Source organism: Saimiri boliviensis, chromosome 7 (assembly GCF_048565385.1).
Source record: "Saimiri boliviensis isolate mSaiBol1 chromosome 7, mSaiBol1.pri, whole genome shotgun sequence".
In the NCBI taxonomy this organism is placed as follows: Eukaryota; Metazoa; Chordata; class Mammalia; order Primates; family Cebidae; genus Saimiri; species Saimiri boliviensis.
In genome coordinates this window covers 86,393,683-86,419,277 of record NC_133455.1, presented here as the reverse complement: position 1 = coordinate 86,419,277, position 25,595 = coordinate 86,393,683, and the positions used below count along the sequence as shown (strand labels likewise).

General features: G+C 38.5%; 1 protein-coding gene across 8 annotated transcripts in view; it reads left to right on the top strand.

Moving 5' to 3' along the window:
- SOX5 (SRY-box transcription factor 5) overlaps positions 1–25,595 on the top strand; it is a 1,015,292-nt gene that overhangs the window by 90,608 nt on the left and 899,089 nt on the right. Inside the window, exon 2 of one of the 8 annotated variants that reach the window (XM_074402910.1) lies at positions 7,094–7,273. The exons of the other annotated variants lie outside the window; for them this stretch is intronic. The gene's annotated coding sequence lies outside the window, so the exon portion shown is untranslated. The remainder of the gene's footprint in view (positions 1–7,093; positions 7,274–25,595) is intronic. 8 annotated transcript variants of the gene reach the window in all.

Sequence of the window (25,595 nt, the reverse complement as noted above, 5' to 3'; positions counted from 1 at the left end):
AACGTTTTCAAAGTTCTGTGAGCTCTGAAGACAACAAAGTCAAATATTTAAATTTAAATAGTGAAGTTTCACAAGTGTAGAGAGTTGAAAATACCAGAGTCAACTTAAATTCTATTGTTAGGAATTTGTGCTTTAAAAGGGTTTTGAGTTTCCACATGTGGCATGAGAGCTGGCTGCTTCTGTGGGCTTGCACCCGCTCCTGTGAGCCACTTGCGCACATACCCTCCCAGCTCTGTTCTGTGATTTCATGGGGGCAGGGTAGCTTGAATCTGCCATCTTGGGCATCTCACCATGAAATTTGCAAACACTAAATATGAGAGCTTTTTTTTTCCTCTTGGAAAGAATTGATTGTTATACATTTACCAGTACAGCACTGGTTTCAGTTGCAAACTTACAAGTATAGATAAAAAAACCTATGCTGATCATATTTGCTTAGTTTAAAAGGGACTCCCTTAGACACTTTGGAAAGTTCCCTCTCTGCTTGGGACTATTCTATAAACAGGGGATATAAAGATTAATAGAAAGACTAATGATTTTGAGTAGTCAATGTTCTGTAAATTACCGAAGGGGAAAAATTCTTTGTAGAGGTTAAAATCAGATAATGATTTTTTAAATTCTTAGTTCATAGATTGTTGGCATTTTGTACTGCAGAATGAGTGACATGCTAGTGATGTTGGCTGTACATTAAAGTAGCTCACCACAGGTTACACATTAGGTATTGTTTTAAAATTATATTTATTTAGTTCATGGCTTACTTTACATATACTATATGTTACTTCCTAGATAATGTATAGTATATGTATAGGATATTAGTTAGCGTATTACTAGTTAATTAAAATAAGGCAATGTATCTGATAATGTCCTTATTGATAGCTTTGGCAACTGAAGGCTTCTCTGAGTGTCTTCGGGAATTGATTTTACGGTCTGGAAAGATGAAAAGTTCAGTATGCACACAGTTAGCTGTTGGTATTTAAATTAAAATAAGAGTCTATGGAACCACGTACAATTCAACTTTATGTTAACCATTTGGGGGGCCTTTGAAAGCACAGGGCAGTGATCTATGGGTTTATTCCTTTGTTCACAAAATTCAAGTAAAGCGTCTGGGACTTAGAGAACCAGTCCACACTTTTATCTTTGAACATCCTCTTCTGGCAATGCATGCTAAGGTGGAAGGAATATTTGTCTGTAATAAGAGGTTCTCTCCTAATTAGGAGTATCAGGTCTGCTACTGCCTATCACATTACACACTGAGGTGAAATCCCCTTGCGAGGGAAAAGATGAAAGGATAGGTAGTTACAGGTCTTGCACCTCTGGATTCCCTTTAACCTTTCTGAGCGGCTAATTCCCTTTGCTCCACTGGGCTGTCAATCCCAGTGAGCAACCCAGACTTCCTCTGGGTTCCTTTCACACATACTTTGCTTATCTGTCTGAGTGGCATTTGTCTGATCTTTCTTGTGCATGTTTTTACTTTTAAGATCTTCGCTTTCTTATGTAAAAAAGGCAATTAGACTCATATCTGTTTATTTTAAACAAAATGGTTGTTAATTAGTGTGATCAAAAAGGCTGCCATTGTAGACTATGGGTTCCACTTTGTAGTTGCACTAAATTGAGTATGGTTTGGTGCCAGTTGACATGATAACAACTCAAAGTCTGGCTTTTTAAAAATTAATGAACAAACACATTTATGAGGCTTTGTTTTGTCTGGTTTAGATCTATAGGCTCTGAATGCATCAGAGTTCTTTTTTTATTTTAACTGACTAAGGCTGTTGCTGATTAAAAGTGCATAAACTTATTGAACAACTTTTTTGATAATATAACTGATGTGTGAAAGCTACACCATTTTCATTTAATTGGTTCATTTATGATTTTATAAGTTGGAGTACAAAGTATGCTTACTTACCCCATTAGTAACACACCCTAACATTTCTTTTTTATTAAGTCATCAACTTAGCAGACCTTTAGAAACATCTTAAATTATCAGCCCCTGCTTCCCCGCCCATCCTCATTTAACATTTAGAAGAAACAAGTAGATCCTAGGTACTTATTTAATTTAAAACAACTTCAAGAGCATGGGTCAGTATGAGGTAACTCAATCTCATACATCTTTATCCTCTGTAGTATTTTACAACGATAATTAATGCTCAGGTGATTGAGGCACTGTCATCTTTACAGAAAGATTCGATTGTGTTCATGATATATGACTTCCAAGGCAGAAAGTTCTAACATATGTTCACATGTTTTTTTTATATTAAGTATTTAGACAAAAATAAATTTCTAGTTAGGTAGTCAGAAAAATTAAATTAGAATACAATTTACCAGAACATCCCAGTTCTTTAACATTCTGGTTAACTGAAGTTTAAAATCCACAATCTGTTCTCTATATTTAAAAGAAAAGAAGAGAATACAAGAGTGTGAGGAAGCAAATGACCCAACTGTAAGGATGTATAGAAACTTTATGAATTAATGCCTAAAATAGCAACTATCTTAACCTCGCTTTGCAAGATGTCTGGAAAATTTTTGGATTGAAAAAGCATGATCTGCAAAGCAGCAATGAGACTTGATTATTGATTATTTTGAAGACAAAGGATTGTCTTATTTGTGAATGGTAATGGATCAAAATGCTTCATGAAAGTTAGAGTTAAAATCTAATAGTAACAATTGCTACCATGTATTAAATATTTCACAGTATTCCAGGCAACATTCTGTGTTTATTAACGCTTGGATCTGTTTATATGTTACCATGTTTAAAGTTTATAGTAACCCTGCAAACCAGACTTTTCTATACTCATTTTCAGTTGAAGAAACTGAGGTTTGGAAAGGTTAGCTATCTTGCTAAAGTGTACTCACCTGGTAAATAATGGGGGTGAGGTTTGAACACAGATCATTCTGATTCCAAGTACTTTCCACAACACTGTTTCTTAATACTTGTCGTAAGGGACTGATTTGGAAAGCACATTTCTTGTTTTGTAAGGAAATCACCGTCACACTATTTGTCTAATTTTCCCAAGTGAAAATGAGAGTGTTTCCCTGCCCACCTCCCACTCCCTTTCTGGTTCTCTCACTGTTTGGAATCCTTGATCAAACACCCTTATGAATGAAAAGCTGTTCATCATGGATTTAAGTGTTTCTGTGATCTTTATCACTTATCTTGGAAGGTTCCTGCCTTAATCTGTCCACACCGTTGAACATTCTTTCTTGGTATTTAGCCTAAATTTACTTCTCTTGATTATACTCATTACTCCTAGTTACCTCCCTTATTGTAGATGTGTCAGTAATGAACTATCTTTAGCCAACTGGCCTTTGTTTACAGTCCTTCCCACAAGATTGAGGCTGATGTTGTGATGATGTTTCGAGATGATATAATATAGATGTAGGTAATTGGGCAATCAAATTCGAAGTACATTCTAAACCTAGAATTAGTAGGAAACTAATAAATGGCACTCAGGGTTGGTTTTCTATATCATCTGTACTTCGGTTTGCATTTAAAGACATCTGTACTTGATGCTTTAAGATTATTCATATACAGTTACTTTCTATGGCTTGTAATATTAGTATGCGCTAGCTTGATTAATAGTTGAAAAGTTTATAATATATATACATTACTTGATATGACACTGGGCTTTCTTTTTTGTTTTTCATGAAACCGACATCTCATACAATATAACCTTTGATCATGTTAGCTTACCGCTTCCAGCCCTCAAGTCCTTGATTTTCATTTCCTTTTCAGTAGTAATGAGACAAATTATCAAACAAGCTCATTTGAGGAAACTCCAGTTGTAATCAGTAAGCTTAGTGGAGGAAAGGGTTTTTGGTATGCAGCATTCATCCTCTCCTGTGGATACCCACTATGGTAATTTAAAGCTTAGTATAGTTTATCGAGCACCCACAAAGTGAGCTTTACAAAATAAAACCAGATTTCTTCATTCCACAGAGAATAGATAGCTATTCATAAGTTGCACATATCTGGGGATTTTTGTTTTGTTTTAACGTTATCATAATGAGCTAGCCTGGGGCATCACAGAAAGTGGTTCTCTCTGTTTGTGTACAATGGCATATCTAAAGGCATGAGTTAAATAAAAGTATTACAAAGTCATGAATCTAGAACATAGATACAAAAGGGAGAGAAACCCAACCCATAAATGAAAAGCTGTAGAAAAAGGAGCAGGCAAGTGGAAAACCCTAAAATATGAATCAGGAACCAAGGCAGAGGAAAAGAAGGAAAGTTTATATCAGGTCCCCAACCCCAGGTACTGGTCCGTGGTCTGTTAGCAACTGGACCACACAGCAGGAGGAGCATGTCAGGTGAGCAAGCGAAGCATCCTCTGTATTTACAGCCACTCCACCTCGCTTGCATTACCATCTGAGCTGCGCCTCCTGTTAGATCAGCCATGATATTCGATTCTCATAGGAGCCTGAACCCTGTTGTAAACTGCACGTGTGAGGGATCTAGGTTGCACGTTTCTTATGAGAACCTAAGGCCTGATGATCTGTCACTGTCTCCCATCACCTCCAGATGGGACTATCTAGTTGCAGGAAAACAAGCTCAGGGTTCCCACTAATTCTACATTATGGCGAATTATAGAATTATTTCATTATATATGACAATGCGATAATAATAGAAATAAAGAACCCTGTAAATGTAATGCTCTTGAATCATCCTGAAACCATTCTCCCACCCTGGTCTGTGGAAAAATTGTCTTTCATGAAACCTGTTGCGGGTGCCATAAAGGTTGGGTACTGCTGCTTTAGATGACAAAAGTTAGGGTCTAAATAGGCCAGGCATGATGACTGTTGATGTAAAAATAATATTTCTTTCTTAAAAACATCATTAGACTCCCCAAAGGTTAGAAAATAATGGAAATATGGGAAAATACATTTGAATATTTAAACATAAAACATTAATGCTGCAAATCATAGACTACAGATACATAATAAAGAATTTAAGCACCGAGAGACTAGACATGCAAGAATAAAAACAATAAGAATGGGAATAGAAAAGTATACCCCGAGAACTGCTTTGTGGGGCTGCGTTTGACTCAACCCCTCTAACCTAATGCATGTGGGAAAGGGCTGAATTCTCTGAGGTCTGGGATCAGTCTTATACATTTCCAGTATTTGGGGCCATGCCTAGAAAATCAACAAATCCCAGTAGATGGTGAAAAACCTAGCACTACTATAATACTTACTATGCTCTCAGTGTTAGCATAGTAAGTATTATAGTAGTGCCATGTATAAAGTATGTATATATATATATATATATATATATATATATATATATAAAGCCATATGTAAAGTGTATATAAAGTATTCTATATACTTTACCTGCTGTAGGTGAATGAATTTAACTCTCCAATGACCTTACAAGGAAGGTACACCACTGTTACATCCCCATTTTACAGATAGGGAAGCAGATACCCAGACAGATTAAATAACTTACCCCAATTAACATGTCAAGAAAATGGCAGAACGAGGTGTTGATTCCAAGCAACCTGGCGTGGAGCCCGTGCTCAAATCCAACACACTCCCTACCTCGTTGCAGAGCCCTGGAAGGTCCGTGGTGTTTTGTTCCTTTCACTCACTCCATCTTATGGTCACCGAGTCCTGACAATTCCAGCTCTTAAACACCAGTAAAATCTGCTTCCCCATCTCCCAGTTGTTGTGGTCTCAGTCACTCCAGTGCCCTGTGCCTCCAGCATTGTCCCATTCCCCCTTGAAATTCTCTTTAATTATGTTACCTTGGTCCTCCAAAGACACTGGCATCGACAGAAATCTGTAGAACACCTACTAGTTAGTTTCTACTTAGAGGTCCAGACAGCCATGAGGTAGCCCACTAGTTGGCATGGAGTAGAAGTAGCTGCTGTTGCCACATATGGCCAGACCTTTTCAAAAGCAAACACTATGCACTAGGTTCCTTCTTGTGGCACCAAATAGTAGGCAGCTAATCCACCCCCAAAGACAAACTCGCACACTGTTGGTGAGGCTTTTCCAAAACATAAATCTGACCATTTATCTCTTCCAATTAAAATTGTTCAGTGGCTTTCCATCACATCCAGTATAAAATCTAAACACCCCTATGTGGTGTAAGAGACCATTATGATCCTATCCTAAGCCTGTCTTTCTCCTTTCCTGCCCCAACAAAACTTCCCCTTAAAGGATGCAGTATTTGTGGCTCCTGCACGTACCATTTTTTTTCCCTCTGCTTCCATGTGTTTGCAAACATTGTGTTGTCTGCCCACAGTTTCCTTTCTGCTTTCTTGACCTGGCTAACTCCTACTTATTCTTTAAAATTCACCCTAAGGAACCTATTTTCCAGGAAGTTGTTTCTGATGCTGCAGAATGAGTTAAGTCCCTGCTTCCATTTTCCCATTGCATGCTGTGTATAGCTCCACTGCAACATGTACACTGAATTGCGTCCATTGGTTTCTGTCTTTCTCATTAAGTTATAAACTGCTCAAGTATTGGGCTAATATGTTTATCACCAAATACCGCCCATTTCTCACAGGGATTGACACAGACCTGGTGCTTAAGAAATGCTTTTTGAATGAATGAGCACATAAAGGAATGGAAGTATCTGATGGTATTAATACTTTTGCTTTTGGAGTTTCAGGTTAGGATATGAATTACTATCAGAACTGAATTATACCTGTGTATATTTCTTCAGTAGAGAGGGAAGTCCAGGTCTTTATCTCTGCTGAGGAGATAGGCAATGAAAGGGAATGAATTTAAATTACATATGAGGGAATTAAGTGGAGAAATAAGACTTTTCTGGTGGTGTTAGGAAACAGAATGCATTTAAAAATGGACTGAATTCCTTTGGTGCACTTTAAAGATGAGATGCATTTTCTTTTGGCTTGTGGGAAGACCAGCACTGTTACTTGTCCCAGAGCAGAGATTCCATCTGTGCATCAGATTACCTGAGGATCTTTAAAAATTATAAATGTCTTAGAATCCATCCTCAAAGATTTGATTTCCTAGGTTTGGTGTAGGAGCCCACACCGTGTTTTGAAAAGTAATCATAGATAATCCTGATGTCCAGCTCAGATGGGAGCTTGTCTAGAGGGGTGGATTAATTGCCTGATATTTGCTGCAACAGGAAGGAACCGAATGCATAATGTTCCGTTTTGGAAAGATCTGGCCGTATTGGACCCTAGTGTTTACTTCTACTCCATGCTAACTCGTGGGCTACTTCATGGCTGTCCAGACTCCTAAGTAGAAACTAACGACCGTGTGTTCTACAAAGCTGTCTCTATGCCAGCATCCTTGGAGGACCAAGGTAACTTATAATTCATGAGAATTTCAAGTGGGAAGGGTAGTTCCAAAATGCTTATTGACAGAATTTTGGGGCCAAGTGCAGTGGCTCATGTCTATCATCCCAGCACTTTGGGAGGCTGAGGTGGGAGGATTACTTGAGCTTAGGAGTTCAAAGCTGCTATGAGCTATGATTGTGCCACTGCACTCCAGCAGCCTAGGCTATATAGCAAGATTCTGTCTCTTAAAAAAAAAAAGAAAAGAAAAAATGAAAAAGAAGAAGAAGAAAGAAAGAAGGAAGAGGAGGAGGAGGAGGAGGAGGAGGAGGAGGAGGAATGCTGGAGTACTGAGGGCTTTCTCAGATCTGTTAATTACTGACCATATACTCCCTCTTTTCCTCCCTCCTTCTTTCTCTGTCCTTCTTATTATTTTTTTCTTCTTCCTATCTCTTAAGGATTGGACAAGAAGGAAAAAACATTAAGGATTAAAAAAACAAAACCATTTCCTGTATTATTAGAGTAAATGTTACTATTATAAATCATAGTATTATTAGTAGAGGAAAGTGGTAGAAGGTAATGTAAGGGAGTGTTCCCCATCTATGGGAAGTGCTGTGACAGCTCTCATGTCAGTTTTATATATTGGAGGTTCTCCCTAAAGCCATCTGGAGCCTCTGGGGGTAGGGATGGTAGACCATGAATGATTTGCAGTCAACACCAACCTGTTTTTACCAGAATTTGGGGTGCCATTTACTACACTGATCTGTATTTTAAATTCATTTGGCCCGTGACTAACATAATTTCAATTTGCAGTTGAATTGTTTACCTCGATTTTCCTTCACTTCTGTGACTATATAGATGTGATGAAAAGATACAAAATTTGTAGGCTACTTGTATCCATGTCTCTTACATGTCAGTTACCTGTTCTGTGACTTGCTCAGGTGGCCACTACCCCTGTGGCTTCAGCTTCTCCTTTATCTAGAAGCACTATGAAGGCAGGAACAAAGTCTGGTTTTCCTCACTATTCTATTTTCAGCATCCAAAACAGAACCTGGATTGCTCAGTAAAATGGTTGATCGAATGAATAAATGCATCTCTTAAACTGCACATAATACAACTTGTCTCACAGTTGTAGTTGGGAAAATAATATGTAAAGGCACTTGGAACAATGTTGGGCACATAAATATTGGGCTCAGTAAATGTTAGCTATTGTGATTCATTTGAAGGCAAAACATTGTGACAGTTAGGAGTGAGAGTACTGAAGTTAGAGAGCTTGTGTTTCATTCAGCTATGTCTTTTATTAGTTGTGTGGCTTTGGGTCACACAACTAATAGATGTTCAGCTCATCTGAACTTCAGTTTTCCCATCCATGAGAGAAAGATGAAGGTAGTACCTGCCTCACAGAGTTGTGGAACGTGAAATAAGAGATAAAGCCCTTCACACAGTGACTGGCACGTGGTACTCAGTAGTAGAGGACATCATTGTCAGCATCTCTGTCATCATCCCAGTGAGCACCATCACTGTCCACTCTCTCAGCATCACTATTGTTACTGCTGCTCCTGCAGCCATCCTGGACTTAGCAGTGGAGTTCTACAGCTTAAACCCCTTCTCAACTACAAAGTCAGAAAAGGAGCATTTTCCATACCCCTCATTGCAGGGTTCATGTCAATATGGTTCCCTTTGAATGTGCCCATATTAGTAGTCCTTCTTACTATTTAATAACTGTAGGGCTTGGACAGTGATTTAAACTCTTTGTGCCTCAGTTTCCTCATCTGAAAAGTGGGGCTACTATTAGTTTTTATCTCATAGGGTTTTTATTAGTACACGAAAAGTGATTAGAAGAGTGTGTGCACATAGTAACTTCTCAAAAAGCACTAACTCTCACTAGAAGTAGTGGTAGTAAAAGAAAAAATACAAACACAGGCTTCACATTTCAAAACACTGAAAATCAGTGTGTGTGTGTACACATACTTACATGCACACATCATATAAACATGCATAAGCACACATACTTAGGTATATTTTTGCAAATACTGATTTTTCATTATTTCCCAGGATATGGATTCCAAATTCCATCAGAGGGAAGCTAAAAATTTAAACATCCTATCTAAAGTAGTCCCTAATTAAGTCACGACTGCTCAGGCGGTAACCCCTATTTGTCAGCATAGTTTTAAACTTAGGAAATTTTAGATTAGTTGTTAAAATTTTTGTTTCTTTTGCCAAATAATGCCAATAAACATGGACGCAAATTCAAATAGGGGTCTTCAGTTTCAATGGAGTGAATGAGGAGAGAAAGGTTTGTGTTTCTGGTCATGTAAGGAGAAAATAGCTGAAGAATATAGATCTCAGTGTTCCAAAATAAAATATTACGTCTGACCAGGATTGGAAGCTTCAGATCAAAAGGGCAATTTTAGAAAATTGTGGTGCGTGAACGAGAGCACTAGTTTATTGAAGAAATCAATTTACTCTCTTAACCAATGGCACCAGTGTTCTCCCTATAATCTCTGAAAATAGATAGGCACTTTGCGGTTCACCAATCCGTAGATCACATCTGCTTCCTTACACCTGGCAAGCTCACCCCCTTTTCAAATAAGATGGTACCACAGGAGCTTTGTGGGTTTATGAAGCCACAGGTTTATTAGTTAGATAAAATCTGTAAGCGTTTAGAAATTTAAAACTGTGCTGTCAAACTGTATTTCAGTTATAGTGACAATTTCCAAAGTAAATATGACATAGTAACTTTTAGGTCTTGTCATTCTGTTTCCTTGATAGTGTGTGATTTGTGAGCATCTAAGGCAGGTCTTCCTGTCTTTGCTTTCAAACTTAGCTCTGCATAGAGAGTAGCAATTAAAATACTGAAACATAGACTCTGTAGTTGATAAAACACCTTCAATTGCCCCAAATGCTTCTTTCTATAAAGTTAGGGCAAAAATTTTAAAGGGAAAACAGATCAGCATTTTTTCTTTTTTTTTTTTTTTAAACAAGGTCTCACTATGTCACCGAGGCTGGAGAGCAGTGGCACAATCATGGCTTACTGTAGCCTGACATCCTGGGCTCAAGTGAGCCTCCTGCTTGATTAGCTGGGACTACAGCATGTACCACCATGCCCAGCTAATTTTTAAATTTTTTGTAGGGATAGAGTCTCACTGTGTTAACCAGGCTGGTCTCAAGCTCCTGGGTTCAAGGAATCCTTCCACCTTGGCCTCACAAAGTGCTGGAATTACCAGTATGAGCCACTGCACCCCACCAACAAATGAGGCTTGAAATGTGTAATGCAGTAGTCAGAGGAGAAAAACACTTTGGGTAGGAGGTGGGGAGAGTCCTGTTTAATACATTGTCTCATTTGCATTAGCAACAAAGTCTAGTATAATTAAAATTTATCTGAATTTAGTATTCATAAGTCTAAATAACACTATTTTCTTCTATTCTAACATTTGACTCTCAGAAATAGAAGCACATCCTAATAGCCTGACATGAAGTAAGGATTTCAGAAAAGCAAATTGCAGGGTGTTCATTTGGGTCATCATATTTTTAATCAAATTTTATACCCAGAATATGTACATGAGAAATAGTTTTTACTGGGAATTATAGACGTGGAGGTAGGAAAACTGAAGTCTTCCTGTTAGTCCTAGGCTTGCTACATTATCAGAATTTAAATATGAGTCTTTAGCTCTATTCTTGACGTTACAAAAATAGTCTCTCTGAAAGACTAACAATAAATCTTTTCAATATAATAATAACATGATAATATTTGTATATTGTTGGAGACTTTCTAGAACTCTTCCATATATAGCCATATACTGTATAACGATGTTTTCTTCAAGGAAAGACTGCATATATACAATGGTGGTCCCATAAGATTATAATACTGTATTTTTACTGTATCTTTTCTATGCGTATTTATGTTTAGATAACACAATTGTCATTGTGTTACAATTGCCTGCAGTACAGTAACAGGCTGTACAGGTTTATAGCCTAGGAGCAACAGGCTGTAACATATAGCTTAGGTGTGTAAGAGACTATACCTTCCAGGTTTGTGTAAGTACACTGTGATGTTCACACAAGGATGACATTTCCTATTGATGCATTTCTCAGAATGCATCCCTGTTGTTAGCCATGCATGATTGTACATTGTATCACTGCCTCCTCAGATAATCCTGTGCGGTAAGAAGGGCCAGTAGAATTAGCTTCAGTTTGCAGTGGAGAATATTGGCAAGACAGCGGTAAGTGATGTAACTCAAAGTGCTATTAATTAATAACTGAGCTGGGATTAGAGTCTCTAAGACAAGGGAATATTCTGTTATATTAAACCGAAGTATAATTTTATAGAGATGATAATGTGAAACAAAACTGCTTTGTAGTTATTATGAACTTGAAACATTGATGCCATGCAAGAGAAAGATGTCTCAAAGAACAACAGGTTTTTATTTTACTTAGCTGTCATCACTGCCAGAGTACGTGTTCAATGAAGTTTAGGTTTTATGACTATTATTACATAAAGTTTGAAAAATTGCTAGACGTAATATCCAAAACAAAGTAAATTAGTGCTACTTTAAAAAAAGATAATAATATGTGGCATATATATGGTAAAGGATTATCATTATCTTCGGGTAACAATACTGCTGTTTTTACCTCCATTCAGAAAGCAGGTATTTCTTCTTAGAAATTAATTCATTAATGTGTCTTGCTGTTTTAACATAGATGGAATATAATATACAATGCCATGATGACCTATGGCTTTATGCATTTGGGCACAAACTCTCAGTTCCTATCAATTGTCACCCTCCCATTTCTCTTATCTAAGGTGTAAATCCAATGGCATCTTTCATATTGCACAGGAACACGATCACTAGCAACATCCAAATTCACTGTGTTCAAAACTAGAATCCTAGTGGCCATTTTTCTGACTTAATTCAATGACCAGCTTGGAACATGTCAGTGCAATAAATTCTCCTACAAAATAACGTTTCTTGACGAACAGCTTATGCAAGGAATTCAGTATGTATCAATGGGAAAACCTGGCATCCGTAGAGTTTCCTCTTTATTCTTCCTTCTGTAAATGTGTTGTCACTTAGTAGAGGGCACTCAAATCTCAAGCCAAATGTACAGAAATATGTGACAGTTTATGCTGTTTGGGGACAGCAAGAATCCATTGGTTATGCAGTTACAGGGGAAGTGCATTTGGTGATATGAATTTGCTTTATCCAAAAAAATACGGTCTACCAGAGGAAAGAAATTCCAAGTTACCAAAGTCAGTTTGGATAGACCACGTGGTGTCGAAATATATGTGGGAACATTAGAGGGATGAGTTCAGGTTTTCTGGAAGACTCTGTGTAGCAAACTACCACAAAAGAGCTATTCCTACTGCTGCTTTCTTGTTTTTACCACTGCAGTGCTGCATTCTTACAACCCTAAAATCTATCTGCTCTTAACACACCGTCAAAAAGAGGGGGAAATGCATCTCCAAGGGAGTGCTTGAGAGAAGATAATGGAATGGTCTGATGTAATCCCATACAAATTATTCCTCATGATGTGAAAATGCTTTTACAGGGACCTGGGAGATTTCTAAACTGAGTAAGTCAAAGTAAAAACAATTCTGGAAAACATTGCAGTTTGAACCTAATCCACTTAACTGGGTCTGTCTTGAAGTTGCTCACTTACTTCAAGTTTATTCTTTCAGAAGTTGAGCATCTCTGTCATTGAGTAGTGGTTGGATTAAGTCCGCGGTTCTGCTTACTTGCTGGCTGAAGTCCTTTTTGTTACTTCTAGTGTAAGCTTTTAGAAAGCTACAAAATACAGTGACAGACACTATCATATTCAATCGGACATGCTTTCTGCAGATTTGTTAAGGATTTACTCTATACATTTGTAGCATTTAGTTGCCATGGAGATGACCTCAGTGGTAAGAAGGACAGCCTTTAGGTTGGACCTCAGATTTTCCTTTCATTTCCATTTAATTTGATTTGACTGCAAAATGTCACTCCCATTGCATTGATTAAGCTTCGTTGCTGCCACCAGCCCTGTTAGGAAGGTGAAAGGGCAGGCTAGCTGCCGTCATTTTGCACCCCTACCCTTTTCTGATATCAATACAGACAGGCTTTTGAGATGAGAAACTCCTTCAGAATTTTTTTCTTGCTCACTTCATGAAATATAATAAAACTGAAAATATGCTCAGAAATCTTTATTCACCAGATTCACTCTAAAGGTACTCAATTTTTCTCTGCTTCAGCCCCACACTATTGTAAGGTGTGATGTGTAATGTATGAAAACTAAAAATTAGTATGTCTTAATGTTTCCCTGAAATATATTTCTTTAAACTCGGCAGGTGGCCATTCTCTACTAAAATAGTTCTTTTATAGTTCAAATGAATTAGAAAAATATACAAGATAATTATACAAATATGAAGCATTTATTCTTGTTCATACGGATTGGAAGTGTCATCTTCAGGTATTAATCAAGGTCATTTGAAAGTAAAATGATACACCAGACAGTTTGCCTTTGGTACCCTGTATACTCCTGTCTGTTTCTTTATTTCCTTTCCTGATTCTTCATGTCTCCAGGAACTCAGAACTCATCTATCTCTCCTTTTAGATTGAAAAAATTGATAAATTAATTGAACCCTAAGACTTAAAATAAATATGATAACATCTTAGGACTGTAGTACTTATATTTAACTGCAGAAGCCGAGGACATTATTTAGCACAAGAAACTGACTGCAGATAAAACTCCAGTTATACGTGGAAAGACAATTTGTCAGGAAGGCTTCCCGATACTCTACACATCGTAACATGTAGCTTTGAGCTTTGATGTGAATGCTTGATTCTGGTGTTTAGGTTACCTCGTCAGGTTTCTTGAATGTATCATCATTCAGAAAGAGCACTCCATCACTTGGTGGAACATGTGCCAGGAACCCGCAAATTCATGGCTTGGAAAACATTCCAGCAAGTCACTACAGATAAACCAGCACTTTGGGACAAAGGGCCTTCAGTGCGACATAGCAACTTTATATTTCTGTAAGAAAGGTAGCTTTAGTGATTAGAATTGGGATTACGGGGAGAGGGAAAGGAAACCATCCCTGTTGGGATGTTGACTTCTTGGCTTACAGAGTTTTAGTTGGGATCAGGTATGCTGTCCTTTGAGAATTGATGCCCACTGTGTCTTTTTGGGTAGTTCACCTTATTTCTGTTGGAAGTCTAAACTGTCTGAGTTGGGAGGGTACTGTAAATTTCTCTGGGTCCCTTCTATGGTAATTATACTTACCTACACAAGTTTTACTATCTTGGAATGTTCTAGAATTCCAGTTAATAGTATTGTGCAAGTCATAAGCATGGCTCCATTTAGTTGTTATCTCTAAGTGATTTAGACAAGTCTTTGCCAAACTGTAATGTGCATATGAATCACCTGGAGATGTTAAAATGCAGGTTCTGATTCGAAAGGCCTAGGGTGGGGCCTGAGATTCTATGATACTAACCAGTTGCTAACTGAGGCTGATGTTGCTGGTTCCCAGACCACACTTTGTTTAGCAAGGATTAGGGCAGGTTTTCAATCTTGGCTGCAATTGGAATCACTTGGGAAGATTAAAAACACGTACGTCTAGGTCCCAACCTACCCGCCCCCCACCTCCGAGATTCGTCTTTAATTAAGTGGAACGTGACCGGGTATCAGGATTTTGAAGAAGTTCTCCAGCTGATTTTGGTGTTCAGCTCATGTTGAACGTGACTGAGTAGAGAATGGACCCCGGAAGATGAAGGAAAAATACACATAGATGATAATGTCATAAATAATATTTTTAAAAGTCTACTCAGTGTTTTAATTTTTGCAAGCATTCTAGAGTTTTTAGAAGGCACTGAACCAAATTTGTAAGTAAAAAAAAACAATCACTTCATGCATTAATGTTAAATATTAGCCCGCAAATAAGCATTTAATGGTATTCTCTTCAGCAGTTTCTTCCTTCAAAAATAATTTAGGATACGTTGCCAGATTTAACAAATTTGAAAAACCAGTCACTGAGGCGCCATCCCAGGCCTGCTGAATCAGAACACAAATTTTGACAAGATATTCAGGTGATTCATATGCACAATACAAATATTGCACGGGACACACTTATATTTAAAAAAAAAAAAAAACTTGTTTACCTGAAATTCAAATTTACTTGGGTGTCCTGTATTTTATCTCACATCCTTATTTGGGAAGGAACTGATTTCCTTGCAGAATAAAAGTGGAAAATAGTAATCTGAGTTGAGAGGACACTCTTAATATTTTACCTCTCATTTTATCTCATCTTCTCCTATCTGTAATGCCCACTAATTTTTAAGCCTGTAAAGTAAAACCAGTGATAGCCCTCAAAACCAATGATAGTCATGCTATGTGTTGGAAATAAATAAAACATTGTTCTGTGTGTTTATGCAAGAATGGAGACAGCTCCTTCACTTTTAGAGTCATAATCAGTTCGCATTAAAATTATTTTCCATTTTTGCTTATTTATTTAAAAATTATCACATATTTTAAAATTCTTTTATTTATAGAATCCAGAAGCTGCCTTGGTAAAATGAAAGTATAACAATTGGTGCTCATAAAACTACAAATACTAGAATTTCCCCAAAGGGAAATTATCCAAAGTCTTATCTTACTATGAAAACACAGTCCCACGCGGCTAAAAATGTTGTGTCTGTATGCCCAAATAAGAAATTATAATATCTGAAAAAGTTACTTAGATTAGCTAAAATGTCAAAGTCTAGCACTGGTAAAAGCAGCATCCGTTGCTGGAAACTCACATTTAACTGTGGCTCCTGTTGACCAGTCTCCTATGATTCACAGTTACATATATTTTAAAACAGGTTTTAAAAGTTTAGTCACAAAAATTAATTTTCAGGTTAAGGTAAAAAAATACACCATTGACATTATTAGATTTTTCTTTAAACTGTCTCCTCTTTTGGAGTCTTAGTCACACATCTGGTACTCTATTAAGAAGATGATATTCATATGCTAATATTGAATGCAATGATTTGCGCTTTAAAATAAAGTGTTGAGAACTCTATTTGGAATGTGTTACTGTATATAAGATTGAGCTTTAATAGTGTTATATTTCAATCTATAAATAACTTGTGCTTTCTATCTGACATTAAAACAATGTATGGCATTTGGCAAAAAGTAAACCGCCCAATGATTTCATAAGTGCCCAGTTAAGGGATGTCATTGCAAATTTCTTATACTGGCTACACAACTGTAAGAATGTGTTTTAGGTTTACTGATCTTTCCAAATCAGTGATTTATTTTGGCACTATGAACTTACAAACGATCATCACATTCTGCAAAGTGTAGCATTGTTGATTTTTATTTATAGCGAGTCAAGTTAACAGGTATTTTATGGGGTGAAGCTGTCTTTAATTAGTGAGGATCACGAAGGTAAATGATAATGAAGCTTTCATATTTGCAAACTTGTTGAGCCAAGGGAGATAACGAATGTTTATTTGGAATCCCAGTGAGGTGCCTGGGGGAATGGACACATCCAGGGCTCTGTGGTCAGTTCCCACATTACCTAGCTGAACCTCAGTTCCTTCATTTGTTAAGGAAGAATAGGAATATTCCCTTCACTGAGTTGCTGTGAAGGCTAAGTAAGAGAACATGTAAAGATCCTGGCATAGCTCCAGTAGACATGCAGAGGAAAGTTAGTTCCACCTCGACCACCCCGATCCCTTAAATCTCTCTAATGCATTTTGACCCTTCTTCCTTAGTAGAGTTTCTAGAAATATGATATAGCATGGGAGACCCTGAAAAGAGATGGAATGTTAACTGTTACTTGGCCAGATTTCAGCTCAAATGTGATTTTGTTAGATGACATTAACTTAAAAGTTCCTTGAAGAAAACACTTCATAATAAAGGAACACCCACCTGTAAGTTTAGAAATAGAGGCTCTGGTCGTGGGACTAACTAGTTGTTTGATTCAGCAGAACTTGTTTAACTGTTCTTAGCTGAGGTTTCTTATTTTTTACAAAAAAGGAAAAGTTGAATTATACTATCTCTATGTTGCCCTCCAGCTACTCTCACTGTAAAGTCTCTTGGGTTGGGTCGGAGATTGCTCTCAGGTGCTGAGGTGGCGACTGCAAGTGCTTTCCGGTGCTGAGTTGGAGATTGCCCGTGTTCTCGGGCTTAACACCTGTGAGGTATAAGACTTCGCCTCTGCTGTCTCGGACTGGGCAGAGTGAAGAGGTGGACTGAGATGTGGCCACGACTCGGAGCTCAGCTAATCCAAGGGGAAGCTTTGGGCTGCATGGCCTCACAGAGCTGTTTGTGGTTGAGGTAAGGATACTGGGCCTTTCTACCCCCAGACACTTTGTAGGACAGTCATTAGATGCTGCCATCCCCCGAGGGGGGCAAAACTTTGGGTAAGGCAGCCTCCTTCTGCTGTGGGCAGTTCTGGGGGAGAACCACTTGGGAGTGTTCAGCAGTCAGACCTCCTGGCAGCTGGAAGGAGGGCCTTGGTCCTGGAGGGGAATCTGGTGGCACAGTACAGCCTCTACCGAGTCTAGAAAGCTTCCTGGAATCGCAGGGTCACGGACTCATACCACTACCAGTCTTCATTGGAACGCTGTCACTTTCAGGGAAATGCTAAACTTCAAAATCTCTGCGCATAGTTGGAGATGTTATTTTGAGTGTGAGCTCCATGAATGCTTTCTCTAAAGTGAAATTAATCAACATATTCTGCTATGAAATCTTGGCTGAACTTTGTAGAAGGACAGACTTCTGCTATTTCCTTTTTTAAAAAAAATTAAAAAAAAACATTTTTAGTTTCTTTTAAAAACAATCATTATACTTTAAGTTCTGGGGTACATGTGCAGAACATGCAGGTTTGTTACACAGGTATATGGGTGCCATGGTGGTTTGCTGCTTCCATCACCCTGTCATCTACATTAGGTATTTCTCCTAATGTTATCCCTCCCCTATTCCACCCCACCGCCCTGCTATCCCTCCCTAGCTCCCTAACCCCCCCCGTTATCCCTTCCCTAGCTCCCTAACCACCCCCCCACCCTGCTACCCCTTCCCTAGCTCCCTAACCTCCCCCCGCCCTGCTATCCCTTCCCTAGCTCCCTAACCCCCCCCCGTTATCCCTTCCCTAGCTCCCTAACCTCCCCCCACCCTGCTACCTCTTCCCTAGCTCCCTAACCCCCGCCCTGCTACCCCTTCCCTAGCTCCTCCCTGTCCCCTGCTGCCCTGCTATCCCTCCCTAGCTCCCCACCCCTCACCCTACTGTCCCTCCCCTAACTCCCCCCACCGCGGCCCTGCTATTCCTCCCCTAGCTCCCCACTCTGCTGGCAAGCCCCGAGAAGGATGTTCCCCTCCCTGTGTCAATGTGTTCTCACTGTTCAACTCCCACTTAATGAGTGAGAACATGCGGTGTTTGGACTTCTGCTATTTCTAAGGGATCTCTCTCATATACATCTCTCCAAAGACAGCCATGGCTTCTAGAGTTTCATTTGTAGTTATCTCCAGAACAAAAAGTGCTCACCTATAGTATGAGACATCTAAAAAATGATAATAGTTATGCAAGCCACCTAGAAAACTGGCCACTTTGGAACTCTAAGATTCTGTTCAGGTTCTGTTCCAGTTTCAAATAGAAGAACTTGTCTTATGTCAATAATGTTCACCCATTTCTAATTTAGCTGATGATCTGTTTGAGGACTGTGTTTCTCCCCGTGCAATGGATTAACCCTCTGGGATGGGACCCTGCAGGGAAGGTATTTTATGTTCTAACAAAGGGGGTTAAATTGATGAGACCATCAACAAGATAAAGCTAACCTGATCCACTATCTAAGGAAGCTCAGTGTATTCAAATATCAGTGTATTCTTGCAGTGGACTTATTTTGTAGGATAAATGAGGTGTGAGCCTCTGCATCCCCTTAGTTGGCCTGAAAATGGGATGTCAAACAGCATATAATCATCTGTTTTTTTGTTTTGTTTTTTGTTTTTTTTGTTTTTGTTTTTTTTTTTGAGAAAAGGAGAGAAAGTGATTTCTATTTGTGTCAGATTTTAGATGTCTTAATATTCTTTCCTGTGTAATTTTGCAGCAAGTGATAATAGAGTTCCTGTCAAATTAGAGGCTGCAGACTTTTAACCTATGTCGTGAAAAAAACATTAGTTATGATTACCATAAACATAATTCAAATACAAATTTAGTTGTAATACCATTATATGGAAGGGTGCATTCCAAGCATATAATTACAAATATTAAAAATTCAGAATGACAGTGCATTGGAGAAGAAATTTTTAAAAACCCAGAGGTTTTCAGATTAAGTCTTTGGCTTCCAAAGATGGAGGGTCAGTGTAAATTCTTAAGTAGAAAAATTAGAATGAAAGCAATTTCCATAAATATTTGTGCAGCTCTATTACTATAGAATGCAAAGCTATTTTTTAAATGCCTTAAACTGCCACGTGTTTGTGAGGCAGAGACCAGAGTGGATATGGTTAAGGGTGAGGGAAAAAAGAGAAGAAACAAGTGGAAAATTTACCCAGCGTGCGGTTTCACAGGAAAAGGTGCAAGTGATATGTCTGATCTCTGATGAACCAGTAGTTTAGCCTGGTTTATTAATCACCTGAGAGTTGCTTGCTTGAGTGGGATTGCTAAACGTAAAAATGATGCTGGATCACTTTAGAATTGTTCAGACCTTAATAGAAACTCATGACAATTTCTGTTCTCTCCTCATTAGACTTTCCAAATGCCGGTAGACAGAGCACACTTTTTCAGTAGATCAAGTTTATTCACGGAATACTTAAGCAGGTGCATTTTTGGTGGGAAATTAATAAAACAAGAGACTGAAGAAACAAAACATAGCTCTAGAGAAGCCCTCTCTAATGTTGCTTTTAGCAGTATTAGCAAATTGGGTCACAGATAATTAGATTAATTTGACTACCCTATGGTTTTATTTGGAGAGATGTAATGTGGCAACTCTCCCTGCTCATGGATATCTATAGCGTACAAGAAAATGGAAAACACTCAGCCTTCAAAAATGAAAGAGCTATTATGTCATGCTGAATCAGAGAGATGTAGACGCTGATAGAGTATCAACACCTGAAGCCACTCTATTAAAGCATGCCTTAGTACTGCAAGCAAAAGTCACAGAAAATTGGCTCTTGTTTTGTCGTCTAAGCTTGCTACCAGTTGGTTTCCTTTAATTGGCTATCATGTCCATTTACCAGAAATTGGCTCTGTTTCCTAGCTGCTGAATATAGGAGTGATTTGCTTGTGTGAATGTGCTTAGGATCACACCTGCAAGAGAATAGTTTTGAACCATCATTTTTGTTAGAGAAATTACTAACCGTGAAGGTCTAAATATGCATATTACAAAGGAATTGCAACACCGAGAACTGGAGAGGCTCTCTTGGTCTATAAGATATTACTAAGTACAATTTAAAGATAGTTAAGGATAGTATAAAAGGAGTTGGAAAATAGACAAGCTAAATGCCTGGTGTACGTATTTTACCTAATACCTAAGTATTAAGCTATGGAGAGCTTATAAACCTACATCTTCATGCCATTCTGACTAGATTGCTTTCATGAGTAGAGTGTAACCACTTCAGCAGGCACTTTTGCTCAACTTAAGAAATCAATTTTTTTATTACTTATTTCAAATCCTAGTGCTTTTTTTAAAGGAAAAAAATTTCTAGCATTTGACTTTGCTTTTATGAACTAACAGGCATTTATGATTATCTAATTGCTTTAACCGTGTATTTCCTGAAATGCGGTTGTCCACCACTAGTTTTAATCACAACTGCAGAACTCTAATTTCTACTCTTTAATAGATTTTCTGAATTAGGTCCACTCTTGTCATCAGAGAAAGGTTAATGTAAATCTAGAATAAATATTTAAAAAATATAAGAAGAGGGTACTTTAAATGCAAAGGAAAATAAATTTAACATTCTTTTGAAACAAGTCTAGTAAGGATTTTAAGTTTTTAAGACTTTCTATTTAATTACTTTGCATTGAAGCCAGCTGGTTTGCTAACTTTCATGACCTTATATTCCCTGAATGTTCTCATAAATCAAAGGAAAGAATATGCTCAATTCTAACATTAGGCCTGGGGAAAATTCCATATTTGAAAACAAAAGAAAGAAAGGTAGAATCAAGGTTGCCTTGGGAATTTTGAGGTCCTTGGTAAGGTTAATTGGGAGGGCATAAATTCCTTTATCCTCAGATTCTTCTTTTCCTTTCTCTTCTCTCCCCCTAAGCTTTCTTGCCCTCTAACCCATCAATTTCTCTTACAGCTAAAGCCTTCACACTTCAACATTGAACCTGGAGATATAAAAATATTCTAACAGGCAGGGGGATGTCCTTGATGGTCTCTTAAAGTTCTTTTTAGTACTTTATTTTAAATTCCAATGATTTCATAGAAACTCAAGGGTGAAACGGTCCTCTCAAGGTCATCAGTCTAGTCTCTCCAGGTAAGAATGCCTCCCACCCTCTGGGAATTGGCATTCGTGGTCAGTCCCATGGGACATTTTCCTGCTCTGAACTTCTCCAGCAACTGTGGATGACCTCCGTGATGAAGTGGAGGAGGGAGGGGCACATTAGGTTGGATAATTTTTTAAACTACACAGTTTACCTTGTAACTTAGATTGTAAAATATCCATGTGAATAGTAGTTTTCTCTCCACTTTTACCTGCTGCTACAATTTAAGATTTAGAAGATCCAATCCTCACTCCTCATAATCTCTCATAGATTGTGAGATGGTTATTGTGTCTTTCAGGTTTTTTAGGTTAAGTGTACCTAATACTCTTAGTAGTGTCTCATATGGCATTTCTTGTAAGTTGGCTTGCACCTGTTTTATTTGTTTCTGTTTTGAGACGGTCTCCCTCTGTCACCCAGGCTGGAGTGCAGTGGCGCAGTCTCAGCTCACTGCAATCTCCACACCCCAGATTCAAACAATTATCCTGTTTCAGCCTCCTAAGTAGCTGGGATTACAGGCACACACTACCATGCCAGGCTAATATTTGTATTTTCGTAGCGATGTGGTTTCACCATATTGGTCAGGCTGGTCTCGAACTTCTGACCTTGGGTGAACCATCCACTTTGGCCACCCAAAGTGCTGGGAATACAGGTGTGAGCCACTGTGTCTGCCCACAATGGTTTAAAGAGCGATTTGTCCACATCCCTCTCCAAGCATGGTATCTTGGGTTTCCCACAGTGTTGTGGTCACGCTCCAGTGAGAAGGAGTAGAGGTGTCTGTGGTCCCTACTTTCCAATACTTCTGTTGATGAGAAGCAATGCAAGACCTCCATGCTTTTTATATTTTAATAAAATCTTTGATTTTACAACAGTTTTATAGAAAAGTTGCAAAGATAGTATAGACAGTTACTATCTACCCTGCATCCAGCTACCCCTGTTGTTAATATCTTATGTTATTATAGTGTGTTTGGCACAACAAATACACAAACACTGGTACAATGCTATTAACTCTATGATTTATTTAGATGTCCTTCGCATTTTCGGCATTTTCTGTAGTGTCCTTTTTCTGTTCCAGAATCCCATCCAGGCTACCGTATTACTTTAGTTGTCATGTCTCATTAGCTTCCTCTGGATTGTGACAGTTTCTCAGATTTTCCTTGTTTTTCATGACCTTGACAGTCAGGTATTTTTAGAATGTCCCTCAGTCTGTGCTTGTCTGATGTTTTCCTCATGCTAGGATGGGGGTTGTGGGTTTGGGAGAGAAAGGTCACAAAGGTGAAGTGCCTTTTTCAGCACATCATACCAAGGGCACATGCTGTCAACTTAGCTTATTGCTGATGCCACTAACCTTTTTCACCTGGCCAGGGTTTCTCCAGTGTAAAGTGACTCTGTTCTCTCTTTCCATAGTGTTTGTTCTCTTTGGAAGAGCAGCCCCTACTCAAGAGGAGGGGAGTTAAACTCCACCTTCTTGAGTGGGGAGTATTTACAGAATTGTTTGGAATTCTGTACTGGAGATTTCTTCAATCACTTATTTCTATCTGTATGGACTCATGGATATGTTTTTTTGAAACTTGGATAATAATACAAGAGTATGCTATTTGTTTGGTTGCTCAGATGGTTTCAGCTTTGGCCATTGGGAGCTTGTTCAGGCTGGCTTCTGTGTCCCACTGATAAACCCCCATTATTTTGTTTCCCTCTGTGTTTCGTCAATCTGTGCTGCTGCCAACTCATTAATCTCCCTCCTTATAGTGTGCTGTTGTTTTCTGGGGGGAGACTGTTGATAAAAAAAAAGTATTATATTTATCCTTATTATATTAGGCTTCTTAGAACTTCCCATTACTATCACCTCTTGCCTGCTCTATGGCAATGGCCTCTTACCTGGTTTCTGAAATTCCACTCTAATCACCCCAACCTGCACTATAGAGTCAGTTCTCTGAATAGTAATCAGAGTGATCTTTCTAAACAAATTGGTCATGTCACTCTTCCCCATGTGGGTGCATGAAGCTTCTATGGCCCAGTTCTTGCTAATCTCTCTGATCTCATCTCTTAAGCTTCGAATCGCTCACTCAGTGTATTTTAGCCATATGACGATTTTATCGTTTCCTTACAAATACTAAGCTTGTCCACATGGGGCCTTTTAAACATTGGTCCTCTCTGCTGGGCATATTCTTTCTTCATACCTTCAAATGGCTGAATCGTCCTTGGTCTTTCTGATCTTAGCTCAAATAACACCTTGTCAGGAGGCATTTTTTTCCCACCCAATCTAGGGTAGTCTGTTTCTCTCTTATCATATTACCATGTTTTATTTTCTTTATAGCAATCATCATTGTGGGATGATTATTTTTCTTAATTGATGAGTCATTTATTATCTGTCTGCTCCCACCATTAGAATATAAACAGGTAGGGTCTTATCTCTCTTGTTCATAGCTGTATCTCCAGTGCCTAAAGCGGTTCCTAGCACATAGGAGATTGCAATAAATATTTGTTAAATGCTGATTGCAAAAGGCCCCATGATTTCTTCTGAGCAGCACTTATCTCTGACGTTTCCGTTATCTGTTGGCCCTTGTTTTGTTATACCTTGACTATTTTATGTTGTTTGTCTTTTATAGGATTGTACAATACAATTATTTTTCATATAATATGTTCTATCATAGTGAATTTCCTCCTTAGAGAACAAAGCTAATCCTGTTCCCATCATTATTTTCTTCTATCCTGGAAATAAGTCCAGGGTCCAAGCTCTCCCTGTATGTCTTGTTCCATTGCACGTAACCAGTTCAGACACTGGGGAATCCTAAACTGTGGGAGTTGAAGGCAGAACTTGCAGGCACCAAAATTTTTCTTACAAACTAACATCAACTAAGATAGCAGCTCTCTCTGAAAGCTACTGTTAAACATTTCATAATCTTGCCTGTTTGTCATTATCCAGTCTATAGCTCTGTCTTGACCACAACAAAATGAGTGCTATGTCAGTATCTTAACCAAGCCAAGATACAGTAACTTTATATGTTCCTTGTGTTACCAGTTTAACCTATTCTGGACTCCTTATCTCTATTTCCTGGTCTTAGCAATCGAAAGTCATCTCTCTGATAATCCACGTTAGACTCTCTCTTTGAATCTATATGAAACTCAATAGTCTGTTGCAGTGAAATTCATCCTTTTTCCAATTACATACTTTTCTTGATCTCTTTCAACTCAGACATAGTCACATAATTTTAATAAAATTAGAGAGATTCTCAAGCAAGCATAATGTTTTAACATGTTAGGGAGTGTGCAGTCATTAGACAGGTCTGATATCCTGTAAATTTGACCATCATATAGCTTATGTGAGCTATATAGCACTGTATAGTCACTATAAAATCACTAATCGACAATCTCTCATTTAACTTGAGGATGGCTTATTGTTTTAACTAACTTGTGAGTACTTGTGAGTGACTTTCTGTTACAATGGGGATTGCATTAGAAACTAATGTCAGTCTGTGGAGGTACCAGCAGAATCAGTTAGTCTCAGTTCTTTCAGATATTACAAAACAAATCATCTAGCATTCTCTCTGTAGTGTTGGCTTTGGTCAGCTTCCTTTGGAAACACACTTTGAGTCTCTGACACTTGTATCTGTGAGTCTATTGTGCTGTGCTCTAGGAAACAATAGCTTAAGCAAGACTCAGGAAGCAGGATGGGCAGATAGAGAGGTTGAATTGAGATGCAGTTGCAACAGAAGGCTCATCCAATCCTCTGGAGTTGGGAGAGCCCTTCCAGGCTGTCCTGAAGTGAGGCAGTGGGCCGTCTGTAGACCTCTCCTTTTAGCAGAAGTTAGACATTTGCTGCTTCTGGGATGGAGTGTAGTCTTGGATGAGGCGGCTTCCTTCCACTAACGCAGTGCCCAGAGAGGGACTAAGCTGCGAGCACCGCTGGC